This window comes from Gobio gobio, assembly GCF_949357685.1.
Source record: "Gobio gobio genome assembly, chromosome: 1".
In the NCBI taxonomy this organism is placed as follows: Eukaryota; Metazoa; Chordata; class Actinopteri; order Cypriniformes; family Gobionidae; genus Gobio; species Gobio gobio.
The window spans coordinates 25455077-25464538 of record NC_137097.1 but is presented as its reverse complement, the minus strand read 5'-3'; positions in this window follow the sequence as shown (position 1 = coordinate 25464538).

Below are 9462 nucleotides of genomic sequence, written 5' to 3'. Positions count from 1 at the left end.
AGATCTAAAATGTACTTTGCAGTGCGTTAACTTTCGGCTGCCGCAGTAGCCCTTTCTATTGTCTCTCGCAAGATTTATGCTGGATTCTGCTTAACAAATGTAAACTCCCTTTTGTTTACATTTATTGAACGATTTTCTCGTGGCCGATTTTCCCAACTCTCCCACTGAGCGCTCTCTATCTAAACTCAAGATAATTTTTTCCGAGTTAAAAATTCCCTTGTCAAAAGAGAAAACAATCGGTCCATCTACTCGTCTCGAATTTTTAGGCATCATATTGGATAGAAAAACAATGCAAGCATCCCTCCCAGAAGAAAAGCCCAAATGCATTTTCCAAATTATCTCCGAATTCCAAACTGTTCGGTCTCTTTCAAAACGAGATATGCTGTCTTTATTAGGTCCTTTTATTTCGCTATGCAAATTATTCCTCACGGCCATGCTTTCATATCAGACTCTTAGATTTATAAAAAAAAACAAAAAAAAAAACGTTGACAATCTACACGATCTAATCACGTTAGACGAAGGATGTCTTCCGAATTACGTTTCTGGACCCACCTACTAAATGAATGGAACGTAATATCTTCTTTTACAATGACACTTTTAAAACTTCCAGCTCCTTCCAAATTTTTACAGACGCCGTTACATCACAGGTTTCGGGGGGGATGTTCGGGAACAGTGGTTTGCGCACAAATGGCCGTCCGAGATCATTAACCTTGCATCAGATATTAAATCTACCACGCTATTCGAAATCTACCCCATTATCATATCATGTCTACTGGGGAAACGAATGGTCTAGGAAAAAGAGAACCGTTCTGTGTGATAACCAAGAACATCCTGATATTCGTCTGCTATTGAACGGTATCGTGAAGACTTCTCCTGCAACCAAAGACAAATGGTTACCCTTTACTCTTCCTCTTTTGCACAAATTGCTTCTCCGTCTTATAAAGGGTGTTTTCGATCTTTATACCAACACACTCCTAGAGGCAGTTTTTCTTGCAGCCTTTTATGGGTTTTAAGGTGCAGGGAATTCACAAATCCTTATCATTTAATCCTGATATAGATCTTACTATAGCCGATCTCACCTTCTTCAAAAACCATTTTCTTTAAAGCATTAAAAAAAAACCCTGACAAATCCAATAAAGGGTCGCATATTTTATTATCCAGAATTAATTCTGTGTTTTGCCCTTTTTCTTTCATGTCACGATATCTGCAATCCCGGAGAAACGCCGCCCCCAAGACCCGCTGTTCCTCACAGCAGACGGCAAACATATGACCAATGCCTGGTTCTCCGCTAAACTGAAACTGCTATGCCATCTTTCCGGATTGAACGGCGAAGTATACACCCCTCACTCTTTCAGAATTGGCGCAGCAACGACAGCCACTCTGAGAGTGCCATCCGCAACCCTTAAAGAGATGGGGCGCTGGAAATCGTCAGCGTACGAACATTACATTAGACCTAATTCCAAAGACATCTTGGAAGGTCAAAAGCAAATGAGCATATAAAAACAACAACAACAAAAAACAACAACACTACATCTATACAATAAGTAAGAGGCACACCTACAGGTAAGTCCATTAGTGTTAAGCCATTCGGCAAAGCAGGCCTAGGCAGACATAGATAGCCGTACACACGCTTATAGCTCTAAGGAGCAGCAGCAGTACACATAATTTGGTGTACAGATCTGCGGGGGGGGGGGGGGGGGGGGTTAGGCCATAGTAATTCGGCCGCCTCCTTTATGCAGCATGGACCAGTAGGTCCACTGCTTTGAGGGGGTTACATCCTTCTGTAGCAGCCTTCCTTGTGTTATCTTGACTAAGCTGAACATTATGTATTTGCTCAGCAGCAGCAGCGTAGCAGATCTCGTCTGCCAAAATCAAGCCTATGTACATTCCATGCTCTATGCTAATAAAATGCTGGTTGATTCTATTTCACTCCGAGAGTTGTCATGATTGAAATACAAAGTTCAGTCATGAAACTCTATTAATCGCCGATTGGTTCTTTCAGTTCTACGACACCAACCAATCAGAGGTACTTCCTCATTTACGTGGCTTTACTTATACCGTATACTAGCAGCTATCCGCACGCTGCGCAATTAAGAGAACTCCGATAATCCCACCTCCTCCCCAGCGCCACCTGTAGAGATCTGCTCGGGGTTACATAATTCTGTAACAGCCTTCCTTGTGTTATATTGACTAAGCTGAACATTATGTATTTGCTCAGCAGCAGCAGCGTAGCAGATCTTGTCCGCCAAAATCAAGCCTATGTACATTCTATGCTCTATGCTAATAAAATGCTGGTTGATTCTATTTCACTCCGAGAGTTGTCATGATTGAAATATATATATATATAAATATATATATATATATATATATATATATATATATATATATACTAAAATATTTGTTGTTGGACATTAGATGTGCCTTATTTAGAATTTTAAACCTACAAGTAATCTAAGTGTATTTTATGCTATATATTTTTTATAGCAATAACTGTAAAGGGACTGGGGTAAATCTATTAAGTTCAGATTCATCTAACCAATACAAATTTAGTCTGTGCTTTTGTAATTATTAATTTTTCATTTTGTAATTTTAACTTCTGCTTTAAAAAGTTTTTAGATTGTAATTTTCTTCTGATAATCATAAACATTTACTACAGCTGCCAAATAAAAACAGAGATAATTTATTCATAAATCTTACAATCTAAAAACAATAAATCTTCATTAAAATAACAATCTAATTAAATCTTGGGCACAAAACATTCAGCCAGTAAGAAAAGAAAATCTGTAGGCTTAGCCTGACAGTTAGCCTGCCCTGGACGAGACTAGTTTCCCAGCATAAGTTGCCAGAGTAACTGAGTTTGAACTATTTTAAGTTTGCTTTATGAAACAGAATCCACCGACAATAAGTCTGACTAACCAAAATAAGCCTGACCTAATCTTGTTTTATGGAACAACCCTCAGCACTGAAACATTAAACTTGTATATCACATGGATGTACTTTCACCTCATCTGAAAGCCAGCCATGTCCCGATAGTGTTCTAAAAGAGGTATCATACATTTTTGTATGGTCCCACGACCGCTTCCACTTGTCCTGTATCTTTAGAAGACCAAAGTTTTTGGACTGCAACACAGAACATTTTAAATTAGTCTTGTTAATATTTAGATGAAAAACTAAATACAATTTACAATTTACATTTTCAACAAAGAACACATGCAACCATGACCAGGAACGGGTCATGGGAGAAACATGCCACTTGATGAACAACCAGTTTAAACCAACAACCAACAGGTCGGAACTACCTTTATGAGTTTCTATTGCGCCTTGTTCTTGAGCACTACTCCAAACAGGTACCAGAGAACTGGTATGAGCTGGGACCTGAGAACTGGCTTGACCTGGGACCTGAGAGCTGGCTTGAGCTGGGACCTGAGAACTGGTATGAGGTGGGACCTGAGAGCTGGCTTGAGGTGGGACCTGAGAGCTGGTTGGGGCTGGGACCTGAGAGCTGGCTTGAGCAACCGTCAGTTCAACAGGCACTTCTGACGGAAATCTAGCTTCTCGCCCATACATTAAAATAAATGGTGAGAACTTTGTTGTGGTGTGTATTTTGGATCTCAGCGAAAAAAGACTTGCATCTAGGTACTGGTCCCAGTCATCCTGCTGATCATTGACAAGCTTTTTAAGTGCCCTATTATTTCTAAATGAATGTATTTCAAGACAGAAACGACCAACTTTCAATACACTCTGGTAATACTGATCAGAAGAGCTACCAAATAAACAAAACCATGAAAATAATTACAAGAATAATGAATGCTTACCGTTTGATGTTATCATTGGTTTTCTCATCAAGCCCATTTGTTTCGGGATGGTAAGCAGCCGTAACACTCCTCTCAATAGAGAGCAGCTCACAAAGTGTGCTGTTGATCTAAAATTAAAATTTTTAAAAATAAATCAGAACATTATTTTCATTTGGTTTCTAGTACTTCTGTCAAATATTTCAGTCAATAAATCTTTATTTGTTGAGCACCAAATCACAAATGGCATCATCAGAACAAAATGCATAAAGTGAAGCTTACTTGATTGACAAACTCCCGTCTTTGGTCTGACAGTATGCGCTTAGGGCAGCCATGTCTATAAATGAATGTACAAAGGTTTTTGGCTACTTCCAATGCAGACTTTGTCTTTTGAGGAAAGGCCTCCACCCACTTGGAAAAATTGTCAGTGACTGTCAATATATACTGATACCCAGTAGATGTTCTTTGGAGTGGACCAGTGAGATCAATGCCGATGAGCTCCCAAACAGCAGATACCTATTAGTGATTTGAATGCATAATAGATTAAATAAAATTATGCTTAGCATTGTTAAAATCTAGTCGATTACAAAAGATGGTGACCTTGATGCAGTCCAGAGTTTTAACTGCATTCAGGGGTGGTCCCACCCGTTGACATTGGTCACATTCAGATATCTTGAAAAAAAAAAAAAAAAAAAACTCAAATTACAAACAGTCAGTTTCATATAGCTATTAATATGTAGATAAGATATAGACGCATAAAAATACACATTTTGGCTTATGGATGAACAGATAAACTACATACCCATTTGTCAATGTTCACTGTCATGCCATACCAGTAGAACCGTGAACACATGGCAGCTCGTGTTTTTAAGGTTCCTGTATGTCCTCCAATAGGTGAGGCATGAAATTCTTTAAATAAATTCTTAGCCTCCTCCTTTATCTTTATGACTCTTCTGTGACTGCCAAAGAGTAGTTCTCCATTTTCAAGGAATATTGACATAACCAATAATAAATAATGCAAAATATGAACACGTGCATTAGGGCTGCTCGATTATGGAAAAAATCATAATCACGATTATTTTGGTCAATATTGAAATCACGATTATGTAACACGATTATGTAACACGATTATTTCACATGACTTTGGGAATGTGTTGTATTTATTAAAAATACACCTTTCAACAATTCAATTGAAATTGTAACATTTGTTGTACTTTTTGAACTATTAAAATAAATAATATAACATATATTCGAATCAAAGTATAAAAGTATTCACGTAAAAATGATAACCACAAATAAATAAGATCAACAATATGGTTTGGCTATGCTTTTCATGTACGTCTAACATTAGTTTTCAGGTACAGAAATGTATCAAATGTAAAATAACAAATAACAAACATTGCATATTTGAGTGCATAAATTAAAGATTAATCCTATTAAACTTACAAAAGCTATTCAATCAAGAGCGGTGAGTGATGTCCTTGTCTTTTGTTGTTTGACATTAAACAGACAGCAGTAAAGGCTACTGCCCCTTTAAGACCTCGCGTCTTCTTTATCGACTGTATAAAGTTCACTTAAGGCATATACAGACTATGTCTGCTAAGATACTCATCAAGATGGACATGTTGACATACGTTTTGTGTGAGTTTATCCGTTTAAGAGCAAGACTTGAAAGAGAACTCAATATTTGCGCGCTGAGAGACGTGTGCGCGCTCTCGGATGACACAGAGACACATTTCCTCACAGCGCGCGCGGCTTCTCATTCTAAAGCTAAACCCTAAAGCACTAAACCCGGGTGATGACGGTGAAAACGACTGGTCATATTCGAAAATATGGCAGCACTCGCAATCTCGCATGCATTGAACAAAGTTTACAAAGAGAGAATTATTTGAAAAATATGAAGGAAAAAAAGGACGTTTACACGGCTCCCCTGCTCTCGTCAGTTTTTGTTTCTTTATTAGATTGTCATAGGTCACTCTGTTTAATTTTCAAGTGGTTAAACAAATTCGTGGTGTTCCCTTGCGTTGCAGCCACTACCATGTAGCAAATCTTAGCATGTTTCTGCTCGTCGTCTGATTCCTCGAAGCCAAACTGTTCCCAGACAACGGAGTTGGTTTTGCCTTTTTTGCTCACCAAACGCTGCTGTAACTGCCCTCCTTCTGCCATCTTTACTCGCGCCGAGTTTTTAAATTCCAGCGGATGATATGCACATCTCACGACCTGAGAGAGATTTGTGGGTTCGGGAGGGGCGGATGTGCGCGTGCGCGTTTCATTCAGAACGCAAGGCAAAATAATCGTTTTTTCTCGATTGTACTATTTTGGTGATCGTTGGGAGGCAAAATCGAAATCGAAATCGAAATTCGAATAATTGCACAGCCCTAACGTGCATATTCCTGTCAGTATAGACGTATTTTGATGGTAAATACTGGCCGTGAATCCTGAATTTTGAGGAGTATTTCCTTAGGCTTTGCTTCTGCCCTTTATTTAGCTCCGCAGGGTATGAACCGTTTAAAAGGTAATTGAAAATTTCCTCCCACTTATTTTCCATGGTTAAACTACAGTTAGCAGAAAAATAAGCATTAATCATTTAAAAGCAAAACATTAATCAATGTGTTTCATCTCGGTCAGATGGCGCAAAAGCTAGAACCTCGAGTAAACACCAGATTTAACGTTTTAACACAACATTACGCGACTTTACGACTCCACTTGCTAAAAATAATATATTGAAACGTCTGTCAACATTTCTTGTGATTGTACAAGGCATGCAATTAGGTAATGTGTATATAATATGCGATATAATACACCAACACTTACCGCTTGTAGTCTTAGGTATGCTGAAATGATGGTTTAAATTTAACGCATGCGCAATTCCACAAATTTCACTGCTGCGCATGCGCATTAACCGAAGATATCCCATTCTGATGGGTATGGTGTTCCGTCAGAACACCGGTAGTAGCCTAGATTACGATCAATATGTTTTTCTCAACACTGAAACGAAAAATTGCCAATGAAAACCGTAAGTTTAACCCTGCCTGGACTGAGAAATACTTGTTTATTTTACCACCACATCCAAAACGCCAAACCGATGTGTTTAATTTGTAATGAGTGCATTGCAGTACTTAAAGATTACAATGGCCCTCATTTATCAAAAGTGCGTACACCAAATTTCCAGCGTACACCTGGCGTACACCCAAAACCACGGTGACTTTGAGATTTATCAATATGGACGTTGGCGTACGGCACGCTCAAATCCTACACCAGCTCAGGAGGTGGTGTACGCACGTTTTGAGATAGGGCGAAAATGCGCAGAAAACAATTCCTAACACCACAAAACGCACTGACAAAGATATGCTATTATGACCCACTGTAAAAAATAAAAACAACAACAACAACTAAAGCCCTATTCGCACGGGATAAGTATTATCTGGGGACCTCGTGTGATTTAGAAATTACTCCCCCACATCTGAATTTTGCGTGGCGCATTCGCACGGGATAAGCTGTGATTTTACTCGAATTTACTGACTTATCTCCCGAATATGATGTAAAGACTTTGTAAAGACTTACTTTGATGTAAAAGCTGAAATTAAACAGTCGTATCGATATCATTTTGATTGTTTTATAGTAATAAAAATAATTTCGTTCAGTTAGAGAACAGACGCAATTAAAAACGTAACTGAGCAATATAATAACAATATACGACGGAAGATTCAAAGCTAAATGTAAAAGTGCCCATTTAACCGAGTTGTCATTGTACTGTTCTGTTTTTGTGTTTTTCATTAAGAATAATATTAAACACGCCATTCAAGCAATTTACTCCCAAATTGGTGCTCATTCTAAAGTGAAAGTAATCTGCGCGGCCGCACGGGACTTCATAACGGTTCGCATTATATGCAGCCTAGCTCCATTCTTCGTGAAAGATAAAGATAGAAATGCGCACAGGACACAAAAACCTTGCAAAAATTATATACGATCCGCCTAATCCCGGCCAAATCACAGAGATGCCGATTCGCACGGGACTGTTATCACAGGACATCGGTGTTTGGCGAAATATTGTAGGTCATTTGCGGGGGAATTTTTACTTTACATATTACAGACATGGCCGATTCGCACGGGATTAAGATCACAGGCATTCTCTGCAATTATTACAAATCACCAGAGGTCCCCACATATACTAATCCCGTGCGAATAGGGAAGTAATTATAAACTTCAGTGTTTATTTTTGTGCAACATGGACTTCAATGTTTAATTTGTGTGACTTTACCAAAGCATTTGATTTGTATGTATTCCTCCAGTTGCGAGCCTGTGCGCTTTACCTGACGGTTCAAGGCTAGGCCCGGCAGCTGCGCACGGACTGGGACTGAAAATAATTCAGACTGACAAAATAATAAAAATGACATTCTTCTAATTCTTTTAAATAATAATAAAATAAATAATAATAATAACGACATTCTTCTTCTAAATAACAATACGCGTCATTAATAATACAAATCATAATAATACAAATCATAATAATAATAAGAAGAAGAATCTTACAAATTGTCATGCAATTATATTAATGTGAATGAACGGTACTCCACATCACATCATCATCACTATTGTACACCCCAATACATGTGACGTGATACGAAATTAAATGCTAATTATTTCAAAACACGTGCTGTAAAATAATGAATTGTGATAGGTAATTTCTCATCCAAACAGCTATTTAAACTGGATTTCCACTGTACACCTTTTTGTGAGCGCCTTTAATCCCACTCTTTAAACTCCCAAATAAAACAATTGAGTTTTTTTCCACTTCCCTGGTGATGGTCTCGATCTCCACGTCAGATAAGTTTCGCTTCTTTGCCGTCTATCGTGTGTCCATGGCGTAAAATGAGGGCGTGGGGGAGGCAGAGACTTGAATATATAGGGGCGTGTTATTCTAATGACGATCGTTTTCAGCCGCGGCATTTATCAAGGGCAGGTTTTGCGTACGCCTGGATTTCAGAGGTGCGCACAGCTTCATAAATCAGGCGGTGAGAGGAGTGTAAGCATAATCTTACGCCATAAACATATACACCCGTTTCTATGCAAGATTGATAAATGAGGGCCAATGTGCGGAGGCACCACGTTGAGAAACACCAGACTTTCCGCACCAATTTTCCAGAGGGATCTCAAGAGAGGGCTGCAAAAGTGCAGAGTTTGATTGCATCTTACAACCAGAGTAGTACTACCATGGTGCGGTCATTCACAGCCCAAGAGAGAGCTACCGCAGCATCCCTTCGTGTTTCCTGGATATTGGCATAAAAGAAAAGGCCATTCACAGACTCTGAAACCGTGAAGGACTGTATGCTGGCTGTCATGGATGAGGTGATAAATGACGATAAAATTTAAATGAGCGTGGTATCTGCTATAAAAAACGTACCCCTGTCATATACTTCAAACATTCGCCGGGTTCAATTTTTTTCTGCAGATGTGTATGAAAAGCTGTTAGGAGACCTGATGAAAGCTGATACTATGTCTATAGCAGTAGATGAGTCCACAGACAAAACTGATACTGCTCAGCTGTGCATATATGTTCGTTTTTTTGATGGCAAATGCTTCAGAGAGGAGCTGCTCGGCCTACTGCCTTTAGAAGGACACACAACTGGCGATATAGTCTTAGGGAAAATTTCTGCTTTTTTTAAAGACA